Raw genomic sequence first — 18,789 nt, 5'->3', positions numbered from 1 at the left:
ACTAGCTCATGGCTGAAAGCATATTAGATATATTTTGCGGCGTTCTGTATCTCAAGAATACAAACCACCATTGTGATATTGTAGTGAATAAAACCGCATCAAAAACAGCAAAGAATACAAACATTGCCACAAATATTACACATGGAACTATAATCTAATAGTAAGTGGAGGGGAGGATTCCACAGGTGTGAACCACATAATCTAAAAGCGCATCCGACCAAAGTGCACACCACGTTTTTGGCCCTATGTTTAGCTTTTGCGCTGAGAAAGCTCCTGACGTACACACTTAAACATACATTAGAATGACCGAGGCCAAAAGAATGTCCACTGATGCACATTAGTTCTACCTTCTACCAGAGCACTTCTGATGCTTTGGCTGGTGACTCCATCATTGTAAAGCTCCTGACACAACTGTTCATTTATAGACAGTGACGGCAGGAGCTTCCCCGGGGCCGGAGTCCCTGACCAGAGCGCTTCCCATGCTTTGGCCGGGGAATCCGGCATTTCATAGTAAAGCTTCGGTCATCCCTGTCTATATATGTCAGTAGCTTCCCAAGGCACAGCACTTCCGGTAGCGCTCTGCCTGGGGTGTACGGTAAAATATCCCATTATATGCCTATACAGTGAGATACGTTGCAGACTTTCGTGGGAGGTTTACTTGGGGAGTTCTAATGTATACCTCCGATGGAAGAAAATAAATGTAATGTGAATACATGAGCAGTAGTGTAATCTCAGTGATCGATGAGAATCCTATGATAATGGTAATAACGATAGGCCTTATAGGGGTTGTGCCAACTGGGCAACACTTTCCAGGGTGGTGAGCTGATTGCCACAGGTCTGTCATCTCTAACCTCCAGCTATCATAGTGCCCATTCACAGACGTAGATAAACCTTCTTAATTTGGACCATCTCGTGAAGCTCGTTTCTCGAAGGATCAGTTGTTTTTGATAAGATTGTTCCTGGTGTGGGCTTTCTATTCTTTCAGTACATTCCGCTCTGGACAATAAAACACTAGTATAAGCTATAATACAAGGCAAATCAATGTAGGCAGTAAATGGCGGTGTATCTTTCACTCTGCTTTTAGCGTTATCTTCATTAAGGTAAGAACAGTGCATTTTGTGTTTGCAGAGTGTTCCTAAGGTGCAGGAGATAAGTAACGTTTTACCATTTATCTATAAAGTGAAGAGATTATGGCTCTGATCATTTTATGGTTCTCTCTTTGATGTATGACAGCGTATAATAAGTCTTTTGTATAGTTCAGCAATAACATTTTATTACCCATTTTTTGTTGTGGATATTTTAACCACAATAGGGAAACGGAGACCGCTAATGACTTCCTTTTAAAGTCTGCCCACACCGTTTCTTTTCTGGGTACTGTTAAAGTTGGGGTTTTATAGCTCATCACATATTTCCAGATCTCTCCCGAACTATAACATGATTACTTCATCTTGGCACAAATAACATGGCTGAAAGAAAGGGATCTATCATGTATCATCTGGATTCATAACGGAATTTCTATAATGTAGAGACCTACTTTTAAAGGCTATGTACACCTTTTGAAAACCATTTTTTTTTTACATTTTATAAAACAGTGTATCTGTTTGTTTGGTGTAACTTTTGTCATGTATTTTTATTAAAAATTATTTTAACTTTTTCAGATTCAGCTGCTTTGTATCCTTTATACAGAGCAGCTGTATCTAGCGCTTAAACTTGTATTCGTCAGGTCCGCGGGGCTGGCAGGTTCAGGGTCTTGTGTCTTGACACCTAGGAGCCACATGTTATCGATCACATCTGGTTATGTACTTAGATGTGATCGATAACTGCTCGATTCTGCCGTGGACTTGACTAATACAGGTTTCAGCGCTAGATACAGCTGCTCTGTATACAGAATACAAAGCAGCTGTATCTGAAAAGTTAATTCTTTTTAAATAAAAATACATTACAAAGTTGCACCTAACCGTTTTATTAAAAAAAATATATATATATTTTTCAAAAGGTGTACATAATCCTTTAGTTGTCTGTAGAAACGACTGAATAAAATTTCTCACGGCAAAATGCTGCGGTTTTGGGAAAATCATGACAAAAAAAGAAGCTATGGCTGCAACTTGTGAATAGATCGGAACTATTTTGGAAAATTGGATACCACTGTCTACGAGAACTGGATTGATGGCTATCTTGGATGTCCAGATACCAGAATTTGGACTTCCATACCGATACTTCGTGTAGTATTGCGATACTCGCTACCAAACTATACTTTGGCAACAATAATAATAAAAAAAAAAATGTTCTTCCATTTTCTGATATGTGGCCCCTTGTGTGATGAATTTTAGTAATTGACACTATCATGTTCCTTACAGTCATAATGGACAACATTGGGTTAATGTGTGAGATACATGATCGGGTTAATTCGTATTAATGTGAGGCACATGGAGGTTCAAAATTCATAATACTTCGTGCCTCAAATGAATAAGTAAAAAAAAAAAGATTTAATTTTTTTAACAGTTTAAACATCATAAATGACACCATATATTTGTTGTTACTGTCACGGCTAAACTGAATATGTGAATATTTTATGTATTGAGACTTATTTTAATGTTTATTGTAAAAACATACTTTTTTTTTTTTTTTTTAGACGGTAATGTACTGCCATATATCAATATGCCAGTACATTAGCCTGTGTACTGATAGTACACAGGCAGTTGTTAGGACATACCGAAGTATGCCCTAACAGGAAATATCGGCAGACAGCCCTGGGGTCCTACCATGGGTCCTGGGCTGTCTGCCCATATATGGTATGTCCCTCGATTGCGTCACAGGGATTCCCTGTGATGCGATCCAAAGGGCATCCCCCTTCTCATTTTTCCCTTGAATGCTGTGGTCCGTTTTGATCGCAACATTCAGGGAAATAGCAGCGGAGATGCGAGGTTTCTCTGCTGGGGGCTAACTAGGGATGCGTGATGCATCAGGATAGCGAGACTTGTTTCGATACCGTGTACTCTCAAACTGTTCAATACTGTTAATTCATGGATTTCAAAATTAAGCTGTGCAGCCACACCGCTTAGTATTGTAACACATGAACGTAGTCAGAGCGGGGCTTCGGCTGCGCAGTCATTGCCCTGCTCCTGACAATAAGTGTGCGTGCGCTCGATCAGCATGATTTGATGCGGCCAGCGCTGCACTAATGAGCGCCCCACTGAATACAGAACATGGATGTGTTTTGCAGTGCGTCCGCCATGTTCTCGGTCTTCAGTGCCAGCGCTCATTAGTGCAGCGCTGGTCAAATCACCTCATACTAACCGCGCTCGGACACTTGTCAGGAGTGGGGCAATGACTGTATTACACCGCCGCAGCCCCGCTCTGACTACGTTCATGTGTTACAATACTAAGCTGTGTGGCTGCACAGCTTAGTTTTGAAATCCATGAATTACCGGTATTGAACAGTTTGAGGGTGCACGGTATCTAAATAGTCACGCTATTCTGATGGATCACGCATCCCTAGTTAGCACCCAGCTTTTGTAGAAGCACACACAACTAAGAAGTCTGCAGTTGTGTCACTTCTGGTTTAGGTTCAACCTAATATCCCCTTCCCCCAAAAGTACATTCATACTCTTACATGCATATTTTATTTTTTTAAATAGAGCGAGAGAGATAAGTGGTTACCAGACAACCCTTGTTTGCTTATCTCTGGGGGAAGGAATTATTGGATTGAACAGGTAAAATCTAACCTGTCAAGTTTTTTCCTTCCTAATACAAAGTGGTAAGGGACTGAAGCACCTGGACTAGAAATGGCTCTGTAAATATTCACTCTGACTCCTAGAATCTGTTCCATTACCATGATGGGACATTTATTGTTTGGCTGTAAGGAAAAGCCTTTTACATGCAAGTGTAAAACTAACTGATCATCTGGGAAGGAGATGGATGAGCGCATTGTAAATGGTTACTTATTCTCAGCTGATAGTGAAAGGAAATGGGGATCACCTAATCCTCATTTTGGGCACCCCAAAAGGGGCCTTACATTCCTTGTTCCTTTGCTCAGCACATTCCAGAGCGGAGGTCATTCCTCGGAGTACATTCCACAAAACTCCTTCCTTTGGAGGAGCACAGAAGAGGGAGGAGGGGCACTTCAAAGACTTTGTCCAGCTGCAGGAAGGGGGTCAATAAGAAACTAGTTTCATACTCTTAATAAGACATCCTCGTCTTCTATCTCGCAGAACAACTTTTGTGCTGTACAATGCAATGGCTTTTGGTGTCTTTGCTGTGTATTTAGTTGCCTTTGTTGATCCTTGTCACTTACACTCGTCTTCTTTGTAGATGTAACCGATATAAATAATTTCCTAATCCTATTCTTGCTTGATATTACACTTCAATCAGAATAAGATGTATACAATATATTATAATTTGCGGTATTTATAAATTGTCTAAAGCTTTATATAGGCTGCTACAACTGAACTTGTGTTCAAAATGTCACGTTGTATGAATATTGAACTTTATGCCAGTCACAAGCACCCAGTACTGGCACATTGAATGTAAACATTTGCATTTTTGTGGACTTGGTTTAGTCGTTTACTTTTATTTAATCTCTCTCTACTTATAAAGTTGGTGGCGATTTGAGCAAGAATGATTTCTATATAGCGTACATTGTTCTATAAAAGTAATGGCACCATGTGAAAGTAAGTAATCATATGCTCCAGGATTCTTCTGATTTGTCTTCCAGGCCATCTCCCTGGGGACACTCCGCTCATATTCATGGCTCGCTGCTTTTCTAATTGGGACAAAAGGCAGGAAGTGATTTCTCGCACTCTTTTAGAGAATATTCCTCTCTAGGTGGATCCGGTTACTCGCTTCAGCATTTAGATGCCACAAGTTGTGTGTGTGTGTGTAAGGGTATGTTCACACGCAGTCGTTTCAGATGTAATTCGGGCTGTTTACGCCTCGAATTACGCCTGAAAAAAAATGGCTCCATTACGCCTCCAAACATCTGCCCATTGCTTGCAATGGGATTTACGGCGTTCTGTTCCCACGAGGTGTAATTTTATGCATCGTTGTCAACATACTGCGCGTAAAATGACGTTGCGTCAAAAGAAGTGCAGGTCATTTCTTGGGACGTTTTTGGAGCCGTTTTTCATTGACTCTGCGAAAACCGCTCCGTATTTTCAGAAGTTTTTTGCGAAATGTGTGAACATACCCTAACTGTAACGTGCTTTAATACCCTGCTTTGCTGCTTTTGAAGATATTTTAGACAAGTCTCTCAAAAGCAGCACGCACACACACGCACAATCCCAGTCTTGCAACTCCGGGATAAAACACAGTTCTCATTGACCTTTAGGATATTTGTAAATTCCTCTTAACTTTTTCTTTGGCCTTATAAAGCTCTCCTAGTAGACATCTGCTAATAATAAATAAAAAAAATTGTGAATTTCTTGACCTATACTCCTATAAAGAGGGTGAACTGTTGTCACTCTCCGTGCAATGTGAGTAACCTGAACTTTACTGATTATTAAATGCATAATACCATTATGTTGCCACACAGCCTATTGTCAAGCTTCTGTTCAGATATTTGCAATGTGCATGGACGGCTCCTGAGCTTGTCACTCGAGCATTATGTATATGGGTATGTTTTGGGTGAAAATGTAATGTAATGTGATGAGATTGCATTGCTCAGACCTGGAATCTTGAAGAATTGCTTGAGTTTATTTTATTTGCTGAATTTTTATAAAAGATGGTTAGAGAGCATTATGTTCTAAATAAGTAAAGTAGTCCTATACAGTACCTGCCTGACCAGTGGTGGATTAAGTAGACCATGGGCAAATTTGGGCCTCCCTTCACCACCACCGCCCTGCCGTGCCCTAACTTTTCTTAACACTACCTTTTTGTGCAAGTATTAACAAATGCGTGTTATGATTCCCCTTGTCAAAGGGCTGTGTCCCTACATATTGACAGTGTCCAAATATCACTGACCGCATCACACTGTGTAGGGACACATCCTCCTGAGAAGGGGGATGGTAACACCCATTTGTCTATCAGTCCTGAACTGCACAAATACATTATGTGGAATACAAGGATTTCCTATAATAAACTTGTCAGGAGAGGTGACAGATTCTCTCTAAATCCAGTGACTCACAGGTGGCGTCTTCTCAGATTCTAGTAGTTTTCTTTCCTCTTTTTTTCTTCTCCACCCGGTCCAGACCTCATGACGACTTCTCCAGGCTATGACCCTTTTCTGCAGAATGCACTCCGGTGTCTTCAGTTCCTCACTTTTCCAACATTTCCACACCTGTAAACAAAGATAAAATTCTCATGGTGCCACACACTATGCCCCTAATTATAATAATTACCATACACTGAGCCCCTGAATAAAATTGTACCAAACACTGTTCCCCTGAATAGAATTGTCAAACACTGTAGGGTAAAGCACATACACATACATGATGCCCATGGTAGATAGAGCCACACACAACCCCTCTGTAGTTAGTGCCACATTTACCTGTCCCTGTTCCAGCTCCTCTTCTCCAGCGATACAGGCCTGGTCTCTTCTGACGAGGCCGCATCCAGTTTAGCGTCACGATGATGTAATTGCGCCACATGCATCACAAAAAAGGCCAAATGACGGGGAAGGGAACCGATGGTTGCCTTGCCAGCGATGTCAGTTGTATCCACGTCCAAAGGACGCGGATACAATTGAGTCCTGGGGCCCTCAGTTTTGTCGCGGTTTTTGCCGCGATCGTGGCAGAAACGTGACAAAACTGCAGCTGGATTCACACATGCAGTTTTAGTTGCATTTTTTTTTTGAGCCAAACACAGGCGTAGATTAAAAAAAAAAAAGAGCGGAGAAATATTAACCTTCCTTTTATACTTTTCCTTCTAATTGGAGTCACTCTTGGCTTAGGCTCACAATAGTTGCAATGAAAACTGCATAAAAGAAATTTCATGTGTAAATCTTAATGTTGGGTCTACCTCATCTTTTGACTTGCAAGTGGCATGGGGTCACAATTGGTCAAACTAGGACAATTGTCCAAAGCATTAGAAAAGATTCACTTTGCAGATTGTTATGGGAGTGATGTAGGGTATAGAAGACGAAGATCAGACTGGAATATGAGACTCTGGTTTTCCCAACTGTGACTTGGCAAAGTGTAGAGCAATTTAATGGGTCTCTCTTTTATGTACAGCAAGCAGCTGGCGGCTTAACTCTTTTAGTACACCACTACTGGGTTTAAAGGACGCCCTTGAATAGCTGTGCAAGAACCAACATTCTGTATAGAGCGGTCCAATCACTTTCTCGATGTGTTGGTGTATCCGCTGTGTCTTTGGTGCTTGTCATTTCTCTTCCTCCTTGTTCTCGCCTCTCTTGCTCTCCCATGTCCCATCTCCGCTCAGTTCCATCTCCTAGTCTTGCATACACCTTCTAAGTATTTATTATCGGGGAGCTTTCTTTACAGCTCATAACACAAACCAGAAATACTGTAGAACAGATCTAAAGAACCTTTTAGTTGTGTGCCGTTTGAATAGCCCAAACTGGAGACTATTTACGGTATCTGCTTAAGGCTGGGTTCACACTGAGTTTTTTTGCAGGTGGAAATTCTGCCTCAAAATTCCGTTTGGAAGTTTGAGGCAGATTTTACTCTCCCTGCACGCCGATTTTCGTAGCGTTTTTCGCCGCGGGCATAAATACGCTTTCTCTGCCTCCCATTGATGTCAATGGGAGGTCAAAGGAGTAAACGCCCGAAGATAGGGCATGTCCCTTCTTTCTCCTGGAAGACTGTTTTACCGCTCGCAGGAAAAAGACGCCTCTGCCTCCCATTGAAATCAATGGGAGGCATTTTCGGGCCGTTTTTTACTAGTTTTGCGGCGTGGTTTCCGCGTCAAAAAACTGTGTGAACCCAGCCTTACTGTAAAAATAAAAAATAAATATATTCTATATCTATCTCTATATATATATATATATATATATATATATATATATATATATATATATATATTCTCACACAAAGGCTATGTTCACACGGGGGATTTTGCAGGAGGAATATCTGCCTCAAAATTCCGTTTGGAAGTTTGAGGCAGATTTTCCTCTCCCTGCACGCCGATTTTCGCTGAGTTTTTCGCGCCATTTTTCGCCCGCGAACATTAAGCGCCGCGGGCATAAAACAGCGCGAAATACGCTTTCTCTGCCTCCCATTGAAGTCAATGGGAGGTCAGAGGCGGAAGCGCCCGAAGATAGGGCATGTCGCTTCATTTCCCGCGAGGCAGTTTTACTGCTCGCGGGAAAAAGACGCCGACGCCTCCCATTGAAATCAATGGGAGGCATTTTCGGGCCGTTTTTGCCGAGTTTTGCGACGCGGTTTCCGCGCCCAAAAACTCGGCAAAATACCCCTTAGTGAACATAGCCAAAAAATGGAGACCACACACTGCGAACACTAATGCCAGCTATGCCACTGAATATAAATGTGCATTACTGCTAAATCTACTTATATATACACATTTGCGAACATATGTTATGTCTCATTTAGCATGTTGGCAGAAAATATTGATGATCTAAAGATAGAAATACACATAGCCTGTTCTTGAAACCTTCATAGCGTCGTGTGCGTTTTTCCCCTTTCTCTCTCCATCACGGCTAACTTGGCCCGGTTTTAGTGCGGTCATTGGAAAGAACACTTCTTTCTTTTTCTAGATTTCTGCTGCTTCCTCTTATCTATGGTTAAGCTTTAAAGTGCCAATATTTATTAGAGTATGAACACCGTCTACTTTAGAGAAGCCATTTTCATATGATCTATTACGCAATTAGGAGTTAGTGGGGAATTATCTGTTCACGATCCTCATCTTTTGAGTGGAGATCGGTTACAAAGAGCGTCTCTTGGTCTGGAGGACCTGCCCTGCCCTGTATTACACACAGGAACTGTATAATGCTTCATTTCCACCTGTGGTAGAGCTGCAGATAACCGTTAAGGGCATGTGCACACACAAAATAAAAAAACATCTGAAAATACGAAGCTGTTTTCAAGGGAAATCCGCTCCTGATTTTCAAAAGTTTTTTAATCAAACTCGCAATTTTCACTGCGTTTTTTACAGCCGTTTTTGGAGCTGGTTTTCCATAGTCAATGAAAAACTGCTCAAAAAACGTCCCAAGAAGTGACATGCACTTTTTCGCGGGCATCTTTTTACGTGCCATTTTTGGAAAACGAGGAGTCTGAATATAACGCCGTATTTCCCATCAATGGGCAGATGTTTGTAGGCGTTCTGCTTCCGTTTTTCGAGGTGTAAACGCCCCAAAATACGCCTGAAAGCACTCCGTGTGAACATACCCTAACACCGAGGTGTAGCTAGTGTGTGTCTGGGGGGGGTGTGTCCCGGGCCCATTGAGATGGTGAGGCCCGGGGTCGGGCTGGGCCACGGTGGCATCTCCCTGCCTCAACTATATCGGTGTCCTTAGGGCGTAGGTACAGTTGAATCCAATGCTGGAACAGGGAACGGTCAGCTCTCGGCTTCAGCATTCACTGTGTAACGCTGGCCCTGAGCGGATCGGCATAGAGAGGCGTGATGGAGTGACATTATTGTCCCTGTCTGCACCGAACTACTCCTAGCACAGAGCGGAGGAGCAGAGGGACCTCCTCCGCTCGTCGTGGAAAGGGGGATAGGCGAGTAATTATTCTATTCCTTTTTTGTTAGACACTATGGGGGCATTACACTGGCTATGGCGGCATGTGTGAGGCTTTAAAGGGTCATCATTCTGTGTGGGTAGGCACTATAGGGGCATTAAACAGAGCAGCTGTATCTAAAAAAGGGAAACAAATGTTTAATAAAAACAATTTGGAAGGTTCCACTAATTGCACTAATATATAAAAAAAATTGCCATCTAAAGGTGTACATAGGCTTTAAGAATTTGAGTTTTCATATTCAATGGTTCTAAAAGGGGAAATATGTTGTTGGTTTTTAGTTTTAGTTTTTTGTTTTTTTCAGATCACATTATGTGCTTCACTTTTAGAATCCGTATGGGACAAGCTTTTGAAGTTCCACCTGTGTCCCTGAAGTTGCTTTTTTGAGATGTTTGATGATATGTTAAGGTTGAGTTGCCCATTAATGTGCCTTAGACTAGAATTCATCCATTGGGCATATATGTAAAAACTTACATTTTATTCGATTATCAGAATATTTAAAGCAGCGGAAGGGGCGATCGTTTGTCCACAATGAGTCTGACGTGGCATACGTGGTCCTAAAATCTTGTGATCGGTGAGGTCCCTATAATGTGAGAGGTGATCTGTCATGTATGTTCTAATGCCTGGCACATATTCCGTTTTGAGTTCTGTGTCTTTGTTGTCAGGATGTTATCCAGTCTCCTGGCATTTTAAGAAGAAGTGGGGAACCAAAAATGCACAGTGGCTAGTCAAAGACGACGGATCGTGTCAAACTAGTTCAGCATAACTGTTGTATCAATGTATTTCTATGTGAAATAAGGTTTTTATATCCAATGTATTTATATTTAGGAATAGAACAGTAACTATTTTTGTAGAAATAAAAGTTCATGCATGCATTGTCAAGCCATAACTCAGGGGGTGCACAAAGTACTGTAGACCATGGGAGCCAGTTTGACCACATCAGTTTTCCTTTTTCTTTTTTTTAGTGGCTCAGGAATAAGAACTTCCAGAGACATCACTATACAGCAACCCAGAAAGATAGGTGGCAGTAACTATTTTCTAGGCGCATTAGCTACCTGGCTCCCGCAATTTGTCCAGCCCGTCGAGTGGCTGCAGAATGATGGGTCTCTAAGAACATAGTGGTGTCTTCCCACGAAGTAGTAAATCTACTGATCTATATGGGTTCCTCATCCATGGATGTGCTTCATGTAAACCTACAGGTCAGTACCTGTATCCATGATCCCAGAGATCTCCTCGCTGGCAACAATATGCCATATATAATGTATTACAAAGTGGGAGGACGTACCGTGTGCTCTCCTTAAAGAGGCTCTGTCACCAGATTAAAAATGACCGATCTCCTACATCATTTTATCGGCGCTGGGATGTGGTTAACAGCAGTGTTTTTTTATTTTGAGAAACAATATTTTTTTCAGCAAGTTATGACCTTTATTACATTTATGCAAATTTGTTTCTTAATGCCCAAGTGGGCGTTTTATAACTTTTAACCAAGTGGGCGTATTACAAAGAAGTGTATGACGCTGACCAATCATCATCATCATACACTTCTCTCCATTACACCCAAGCTTGGTTCACTGAACGGCGTGATCTCGTGTGACGGCACTTCCGCCCACAGGTCCTTCGTCTCTAGGGTGTTCTATATGCTTACCCCCACTGTGTAATGCTGCCTCCTCAGCTGCTGCTGCAGATCTGACGACTTTAACTTCTCATATGACTGGAGACGATCTGTGTTCAGTCTTCAGACGCAGGGATGAAGGACCTGTGGGAGGAAGGGATGTCAAGCGTGGTCTCGCGAGATCACGCTGTTAAGTGAAACAAGCTTCGGTGTAATGGAGAGAAGTGTATGATGCTGATTGGTCAGCGTCATACACTTTGTAATACGCCCACTTGGTTAAAAGTTAAAAAACGCCCACTTGGGCATTAAGAAACAAATTTGCATAAATGTAATAAAGGTCATAACTTGCTGAAAAAATATTGTTTCTCAAAATAAAAAACACTGCTGTTAACCACATTTTTAAAAGCATTTTTAATCTGGTGACCGAGCCTCTTTAACAAACCTCAGAAGTCCTGGAGAACCCCATTTTATTTAGAATTAGTACGCTATGACATCATTTATCTGCTGACATTTAGTGATCAAAGTTTGGCTTTAGTGACAGGTCATATTGTCGGATTATTTCTTTCTTCCTTGGTTGTTGGGCTTGAGCCTCTTAAAACCGGTTAATTACAAGTCACTCGTTGAATAAGCAATCTTTTGTTTAGCGGAGATGGAAATGATTTCCTCCTAGGAGACTGCTGCTTGTGATTTAGACATCTAGGTTTCTTTGTACATTTGTACAAAGTTGTACGTCTCTGCATGTCCTTTAGGGCTCAGCCCCGAGGCCCACATGGGAGTGAATTTACTGGTCGTTTTTTTTTTTTTTTGTGTGTTTTTTTTATTTTTTTTTCCTTCAAGGGTTTTCTTGCTTCTCTTTTAATGCAATAGAATAGCATCACCAATATACCAATACCAGAGCTTACATGAAATTGAACAAGCTAAGGCAATGTGCACAAATCATATGTGGGGGGCAGAAAATTCTGATGCAGATTTCAAGGGAAATCTGCTTCTGAAATCAATGAATTTCCAGTTCTATGTGCCGCTAATTCGAGTGTGGAAACGGCGTCAAACACGGACAAGTTACTTCTTTACCTGCTAAATGGATTTGAAATCAACGGCGGAACAATCTTCGCATGTGAATGCCAACACGGATTTGAAATCAGTGGGAGAGAGTTTGTGGGTGGATTTCACCGCAGAATACGCACCGAAATCAAAGTGGAAAAAAAGACTCCATGTAAACATAACCTAACACAGCTTGGTGTATTTCTCCCTGAGATAACAAAAAAAATGTAATAAAACCTCAACACCGGTGAATAAATCCTTGAGTTGTCCCCTTCTGTCTGGTTGTGGACTATCGATTTTTTTCTTTTTTTTCTTTTTTTTTTCTTCTTTCTATGCTATCAATAATTGATGATTTAAATGACTTAATATGGCAAAAATTACAAACTAACCAGGGTTCCAGCAATATGGACTGTTTATAGCGGTCTGTCCTTCGTTAGGAAAATATTCTCACTTATGCTTGTTAGGCCTCATACACAGAGCTGTGTGGACGGAGGCACATGTAGTAGTCTGTACGACAGAAGTAATGTCCTCTAGGAGCAGAGGTCGCAATAACGTCTCATGCATAATTTTACGCATTTTTAGTCATTTGTACCGCAGTTCTACAACAGCGTGCAAGCAAGGCAGGAGAGCGAATGAGGAAGCTACTTACTTGCAGTCAATAGTAGAAAAGCTATGAAATTCACCAATCTTTCATCATCGATATACCCTTATGGAACCCTTCACAATTATCAAAGAATTACTGGACTGAAAATGGTATTCCCTAAAACTGTACTTTTAGGGTCAGTTCACACATTGCGTAAATAGTTCGGATTTTCCGCAACGGAATTAGTTGAGAAAAATCCACAATAAATACTGTCGCCGCCAAGTGGATGAGATAAAACAAACCACATCCACACGCTGCGTAAATACTAAGTGGAAAAAATGCTCAGAAATTGACCTGCGGTGCAGAATTTTATTCCGCAGCATGTCAATTGTATTTGCGTAAACGCTGCTTATTTATTGCAGTTTTTCCCCACTTATATAAGGAGATAAAACCTGCAACGAATAGCAGTTGTTGCATTTTTTTGGCGGCGGGTAAAAAAAAACGCAACTCTGCAAAAACAAACAATCTTACACTTACCCAGGAGTTTGTGTTTCTTCCTCCTGGGATGACGTTTCATCCCATGTGAACGCTACAGCCAATCACAGGCTGTAGCAGCGGTCACATGGGATGAAACATCATCCCGTGAGGTCGGCCTGGATGATGTCAGAGGGCCGAACTCCTGGCATGACGCTTCATCCCATGTGACCGCCACTACAGCGGTCTCCTGGGATGACGCTTCATCCCATGTGACCGCCACTACAGCGGTCTCCTGGGATGACTCTTCATCCCATGTGACCGCCACTGCAGCGGTCTCCTGGGATGACGCTTTATCCCATTTGACAAACACTGCAGTGGTCTCCTGGGATGAAACGTCATCCCAGGGGGCTGGCCGCCTAATTGCTGTAGTTTTCCGCAGCGGACATTCTGGGCGAAAAACTACACCAGAGTTTGGCGCGTTTTTTTTTGCCTGCAATTCCCTGTGGCGCACAGAGCGCATACGCTGCTTGTTTATATGCAGCGTATCTGCCTTGTGTGATCTCCGCCTTACTGTCCATTCCTTTTTTTAAAGTGTATACATAAGTCTTTTAAATATATATCACAATTTTCATAATAAGTACGGTAGGTTCCTTCTTCCATATCATATATGTACATATAAAGACATCTGGTAATATATTGTAGAATATCATGCAAGATGATGGGCTGTACAGAGGAAGGATACAGTTACTTACACTGTCCCTTTGTCAAAACAAGTGCTCCATTCTTGATATAAATTGTTTGTTTTTTTTCACACATCACAAACAATTGGACTGGGAAACTTCTCTTTGAAATTAAGTATTAATTCTTTCTCCCAACGAGTTTTCTTTTTGGCCCAAAATCATCAGGGGAGATTGGCCCTTCAGCCTCTCTGCCATACTCGGTTGACGGGCTATGGAATCCGCTGGATCTGTAACTACCATAAATGATAAAATAAATTAGGTTACAATTTGTCTCATCCGCCAGAAAATGTATCTGTAGGGCCCGATTTGCTGCTACAGTTTTGTGACCCTCCGAATTGCAATCTGATTATTATGTTAAGAAGTAGCAGTCATACCGGGGCCCTAGTTGCTTGAAGAGGGTCTAAATCGCCCCTCTGCTTTATTAGAATACACCAGTATTATAAATGGCACGCGTCCGGTAGGGGTCACGTTACAGATTTTGTTTCAGCCATAGTCTCCAATAGGTTTGCCCCTTGCTGGTGGGTAAGCGACACACTACTCTGCAGATTCCAACTGATGTAGTGTATATTGGATTTGACAAATACCCACCTCCCCCATTGGTTTGTTTTTTTACCTTCATATGAAGAGACTACTCTAGGTTTTTAGGTTTGTGTGTGTTAGGAGAAAGTTTTACCATGTCCCATCATTCTGTATCATGCCTTGCCCACTCAGTGCCCAGAGAGACACTTGTTCGCTGCAGCTGGCAGCAGCTCATTCCATTCATTTATTTTTATTTTGGTTTTATGCCATGCAAAAACAGTAAAGCTGACAACTGCAAGTCCAACCACTCCCTAATCCAGGCTTCTTCAGTCTATGGTTCTGAATGTACATGGTGCCAAATGTTTATTTTTTATCTTTTGAAGGCCGTGTTCACTATCTAGAAGTATCTGGTTTTTGGCCTGGTTCACATAGGGCATTTTGGCTTTTTTTTTTTTTTTTTAATCTGAATCCGTAGCAGATCTTTTTTTAGGAGGAAAGCGTATTAAAATATTGGTATTAAAAACGATCTAGCAGGAACATCTTCTCCATTGGGCTCTCGAGATTGTTGTGATATAGTTGAAGCGTTGACCTACAGACATGGCCCATTTGAACGATCACATTTTACAATTAATGTTTTTTCAATATTTCTTTAAAGAGCAAGTACAATAAACATGACCTACTACCAAAAACTGTACTCCCGTTAAAGAAAAAAAAAGCATAGAAATATAGGGTTTGAGTTTGGGGTGCCCGTATATGTAGCAGAGAACAGTCAAGAACAGCGGCAATTTTATAGTGAATTCCAACAATTTTGCTTTGCGCTTTTTGGCCACTTGTTTCGATCAAACACATTTGCCACATGCTTTTCACCTGTACGAGCTGCACTGCTAAAAACCGCAGAGCCACATCAATTTATATTAACACCACTTGCGTTTTTCCCCCACGCACACTATTGCTATGTGTATGGGTGTTTGCAGTTCTCTCACGCTGGGAAACCAATACCGCTGCTGTTTTTTAGTTTCTGCACAGTTTAGCACCCAATACTTTCAGCCTGCTGAATGAAAATATACCTGCATGTGCAGTCGTACACCTCCTGTATACACACATTTCTGTTTAACTGTGTAGATATGCCGTTCAACATTCTGGGTGACTACCACTGGGGTTGCTGTCATGGCAGCCATATTGGTTACTATCGCCAAACAGATCTATTTTTAAACGACCAATTTTGTATCAAAAGAGGATTATTGGGATTTTAAATGGTTACAATGAAAATTGTACACTTGTCAAATTGGAGCAGGTGACTTCTTCAATGTCTGTTTTAAAAATAAAAAAAAAGTAGTTTGGTGGATTCGCAGAAAACCGTAATTATTACTGACCTAAAAAAAACAAACAAATTCTGATACAGTAGTGGATCTGTTGTGTTCGTGGATTTGTTGTGTGTCGGAAAGTCATCTCTCGTGCACCTGTAATTTTGAAATTCTGAAAGCCCAGGTTTGTAATTAAAATTCCCCATAATCCTTGTACCATAACCGGTTTCATCTCCAACAATAGCGCAATCTTTGCCCATTGTGACAAATAGGAAATGTTTTGTCCTACTCTGCAAGGGCACTGCTGGCAGCGGACAAGATAAAGAGGCAACTCTATTGGCTAGAACACGGCCTCTCTTTTAGTGTTGCTCACTTCCAAGCTTAATAAGACAATGGCAATTATTGTACCTGTCCTTGGATGCCACATAAAGGCCCAGTGTTGGCAGTGCCAGCACAAACTGATAAGGTGGCCCGACCAGTCAGGTTACTTCTCATTAACATATGCTCTGTCCAACAGTCAAATACATTGACTTCAGTGGAGAGGATGTTGGGCAAATAATGAATATCTGAAACCCTCTACCTAAAGACGTGCTCATGTTTTACGTACAGTGCCTAGCGAAGGTGGATTTCCTGTTTTGATGCATTACAACCTGGAATTAAAATTGATTTTATGTAATGGTAAAACTGGGCGAACAGAGCTTAAAGAGGCTCTGTCACCAGATTTTGCAACCCCTATCTGCTATTGCAGCAGATAGGCGCTGCAATGTAGATTACAGTAACGTTTTTATTTTTAAAAAACGAGCATTTTTTGCCAAGTTATGACCATTTTTGTATTTATGCAAATGAGGTTGCAAAATCTGGTGACAGAGCCTCTTTAAGGCAGAGAGATTTGACTGCCATCCACCCTTTTTAGATTTTTATTGACCCCCCATAGAGTGACGTCATACTGGACACTAAATATAACCATTCCTTGTTCCAGCTGAATTACACTGTAGATATATTCTTTCTAAATTCTTATTTAACTTGGATATTCGATATTCAGCATTCGCCATATTGTATATACTGTTGTTGTATTTGTCACGTAGTTTTTTATTTCATTTGCATTTCCCCTTTCGGGAAATCCTTTAGTAGAGTATTTACCAAGTCGTAATATCTGCATACGTAATTTAAAGTCAGTAGGAGTGCGATATTTAGATGAAGAGAAACTGGACAAAATATTTACGTTCTAAACCTAGCAATATGAATTTTAATACGTGTGTGAAATGTCTTTCAGAAGCTTTCTATTGACTGAATATGAGTACCACCTTATTCTTGTCCTAAAATAACATCCTTTTGTATGAAGTGAAATGAATCCCTAATATTAGGGATTTAAAGGAAATATTATAACTAATATCTGATTTATTTATATTTAATATTCGTATGGATGGAGTGATGTTTGTTGGCGCTCAATGGTGGTTTGTGTTTTTTTTTTTTATGTATTTTGATTTAATGGAGTTAAAATGAAATAATTATTTGTTTGTGTTCTTGTATAAACAATGGCATTAGATCCAGCATTTCATGTTTATATAATAATATAATCATGTCCTAATAGACACTTGTGGATTTCTACATTTTCTGGGGGGTCCTCCATCTATCGATAGTAATAAGGGCTATTTGAAATATCTTTGTGGTTTATGACGTTTGTTTCTGATTCTTATTGGGGTGCTGATATGGTGAGAATGTTTGGATCAATAGCAGAGCTGTCTGTGCTGATAAATGGGGCTAAAGGAGATTTTAAATGAAAGTAGAACTTGTCATACGAATTTGTGACCCATGAGAAAGATTTGAGGACCATAATTTGCCTCGGTTTCTGCGCCTCACCCGGTGTACTCTCCTTGCCAACCTCCCCATACACAACTCCTTTTTCCCCCCCTTTGTTTTGTCTTTATCAAGCTAATCGGATTAAAGGCTCACACATTTCAAAGAAACTTTTTAAGCCCCTTTAAGACAGCCCACCCCTTTTCTCTTTTTTTTTTTCTTTTCTGATCTCACACTTCCCCAGAAATATTATCGAAGAAGAAAATCCCTCTATCTAAAGCTTTGTGATAATAATAATAAAAAATTCTTGGTGAATATGAAGAGATTATCACTTCTTAGACTTGACCTGGGTTCTCCTATCTAATGATGATCACCAATACCAGAGATTACCTTAGGGGGTTGTACAGAATTAGTAAAACATGGCTGCTGTCTTCCAGAAACTGCGCCATACATGTCCACAGGTTGGTATTGCAGCTCCGCTCAATTTAAGTAAATGGGGCTGAGCTGAAAGACTTTACATGACCTATGGACAGGTGTCGCGCTGTTTTTGGAAGATACCAGCAATGTTTTCTAATCATGGACAACCCCTTTAAGTTAGGATTTTGTTGGCTCTACCTTCGGTATACATAGTATTCCACCATCCGTGGTGTCCTTTACCTGCCTAATGTTAGTTTCTTGTTCCAAGTAATAATCCAATTTAAATATTGGACGTTTGTCCGGACTGGCCAGTTACATACAGGGACGTTTTCCTAGGACGGGTGATGACGAAGTTGTTTCCATTGAAATAAAATTTAACCCTTGTTGTACCCTGTAATCACATTTTCCACTCCCCATCACCAGTTCTACTCCATAATCTTAAAATAACAGACTTTGCATTGAGAAACAATTCAGTGGGTCAGATCGGACTAATCCATTCAATACGAGCATTTCTATATGACCATTATTTCTACCATCGGACGTAAAGGTCTTAACAACATAGTCATATCATCTAAATCTCTTTGGGATATACAGAACATTGATTTGAACCTTTTTCTATGGCTAGATCTTATATTGTATTGAAGTGCCC

At 40.8% G+C, this 18,789-nt stretch overlaps 1 protein-coding gene across 1 annotated transcript in view; it reads left to right on the top strand.

Moving 5' to 3' along the window:
• ZNRF3 (zinc and ring finger 3) overlaps positions 1 to 18,789 on the top strand; it is a 164,199-nt gene that overhangs the window by 95,507 nt on the left and 49,903 nt on the right.

This window comes from Rhinoderma darwinii, chromosome 1, assembly GCF_050947455.1.
Source record: "Rhinoderma darwinii isolate aRhiDar2 chromosome 1, aRhiDar2.hap1, whole genome shotgun sequence".
NCBI lineage: Eukaryota > Metazoa > Chordata > Amphibia > Anura > Rhinodermatidae > Rhinoderma > Rhinoderma darwinii.
The sequence above is the reverse complement of the archived record's forward strand: the minus strand, read 5'-3'. Positions and strand labels throughout refer to the sequence as shown.